Source organism: Gymnoscopelus braueri (assembly GCF_963280865.1).
Source record: "Gymnoscopelus braueri genome assembly, chromosome: 16".
Taxonomy (NCBI): Eukaryota; Metazoa; Chordata; class Actinopteri; order Myctophiformes; family Myctophidae; genus Gymnoscopelus; species Gymnoscopelus braueri.
Genome location: NC_137616.1, coordinates 27339320 through 27341819, shown reverse-complemented (window position 1 = coordinate 27341819; position 2500 = coordinate 27339320). Strand labels below are relative to the sequence as shown.

The window sequence follows — 2500 nt, the reverse complement described above, 5'->3', positions numbered from 1 at the left end:
ACCTGTAGCAGCCTACAATAAGAGACAATACAAAATTGCATGTTTTCACCTCGATTAATAAGGAATCCATTATTGACTAGCTAACTCTAACACTGACACAATGTAGACACACATTATCATTTATAATAACGTTTATGAATGCATTAGACAGAGGTCATACTGTACAGTACAGTATGTGTGTATGACTGTCTGTTCTGAATACTTGATTACTTACATGAATTAAATGAAAGAGGCATAACGTCCATTAACGATGACATAAAATGTGACCTATAGAATCAGGGATTTAATATCTTATAGGCTATATTCTATGGGCCAAGGCCTAGTTCATTAAGAAAGATAGGCTGGCTACAATTTTCAACACACTTTCACTATTGGCAAACACAAAACAAAACAAAAAAGTCCTTTATTAATGCTTTAGCTATGATTGTGACTGATGTCAGTCATTGCGTTAAGTGACTCAACTTAACAGCTCATTAGCTCACACGTTTGCATGTTAAATTAATTTGAACACTTTTATTTCTTGCAGCACAATCCAACGGAGCAGCTGGATCTGGCCCAGGTACGTGCTAAGTAAGGTTGACTTAACATATTTTTCCAACTTTACTAGTCCATATTACAGTAGCTCATGTTTTAATTAATGTTTTATTTCTTGCATTTACAATCCAGTTGCAGCTGCATCTGTCCCAGGTGAGTGCTGTTTAAAGTAGTTTGACTCAACAACTTAACTGTTCATTTCCAACTTTACTAGTCCATATGAACTGAATTTTAAACCAATTTGAACACGGTTTTATTTCTGTCAGCAACACCCAAAGGAGCAGCTGCATCTGACCCAAGTGAGTGCTGATTAAAGTTAATTGAGTTAAGTTAAGTAAATAGATATGATTAATTATGCACTTTTATCATTAAGTGCTTCACATACTGATTGTGGCCCAGTTAGTTCCTATTCAAAACAGAGCCATGTCATGTCCGACTACAGCATAGTGAACAGATCTAACAGATCCAATTCCATTGGAAGGCTTGTTTATTATTCCAATGATTATGAAACTTGTTCCAACTGCTAGTAGGCTGTTATATCAAATACAAATAAAAACAGAGCTAGATCATACACGCACTTGTTAATATTCTAGAAATTGAGGGATGCAAAAAATACATGTTTAAATATAATATAAGTTTTGTCCACAGAGGTTGCCTTTGTGAATAAACACAAGCCTGCCCTGATTAAGAGAGTGACCATGGTGGAACCCATCCTGGATCTACTGGCTCATGAGGGGGTCATGCAGTCTGAGGACTACGGTGAAGTGAGGGCTGAGAAAACCAGTCCGGGAAAGATGAGGGGACTCTTTGTACTCCTGGAGAGCCGTGGGCCTAAAGCCAAACGTGTTTTCTACAAAGGTCTTGAGGAAAATGAGTCATATCTAATGGATGATCTGAATAATCCAGAGTAATTCTCATTTAAATAAAAGAAATAGGCCAAACATTCTATTAGTACAATAGAATGTTCATTTTCAGGCCATGATGCTTTCTGATGTTATTATGCAGCATTGTCATGATTCATCCTTTTTCTATTTCCAAGAGCTCTGTATTTCTACATTTTTATGCAGTACTTTCATTATGCTGTATTATCATGAGGGTCATGTAGTTGTTTTAGTTTTTATTGTGATGATAAAGTTACATGAGGTGAATGTGAGGTGATCCTAAAGAGAAAAAAAAGTCTACTTGTGACTGTGATAATCTTGTTTTCTTTAATAAAACTATTTCATTTCATAATCTTAGAATATATTATTCAATTAACAGGTATTTCACATAATCGACTCTGTACTTTATGTTTTTCTATATTGACATTCCAAAAAAGTTTAAGCCCTGATTTATTATAGTCTAATATTATTTGTCCAAAGAATGAAAATCCGGATGTCATCTTGAGCTTGTGGTAGTCACCATGGGCGGCGTTACGTGGGGGCTTCGTTGGCCATAGCCACCAATGTTTTATCCAAAGCCAACAATAAAAATACAAACAATGGATAAAACATTATTGGCTATAGCCACCAAAGCCCCCGCGTAACACAGCCCATGCCACCAATAATCATGATATAAGAGCAGCTATATTTTGGAGCTTTTACATTTATATGGTTATTGTAGAGAGGAGAAAACTGAGGAGCTAGGAGTGGAGAATTGGTGAGCAGATGCAACAGCATTTTAATAGTTTATCATTAGAAACCTGTTTTTATATTTTTCAGTGGAGTTATGACTAATGCATCATAATCTGAACAGTGACATCAACAAGCTGCTGATTAGACTGAGTGAGTTTCAATAAGTGTGAAACGACCATCTTAAAAAAAAGAATGAATAAAAACAAAAACCACGAACCTACTACAGACCTAGCGCCGCACGTGGGCAGACCCATCAATTCCATCAACTGAGGAAATATCTTTCTGCTACCCGAGAGACTGTGGTATCTGACAATGATAAAAAACTGACACAAAAAGCAAGACCATTCTAATCC

At 36.2% G+C, this 2500-nt stretch overlaps 1 long non-coding RNA gene across 1 annotated transcript; it reads left to right on the top strand.

The window, feature by feature from the left end:
* The first annotated feature begins 525 nt into the window (after positions 1-525).
* Positions 526-1582, top strand: LOC308102641. The gene is made up of 4 exons (XR_013934676.1): positions 526-559; positions 667-687; positions 813-833; positions 1183-1582. It is a non-coding gene; the product is annotated as an uncharacterized lncRNA (long non-coding RNA).
* The last annotated feature ends 918 nt before the right edge of the window (positions 1583-2500 follow it).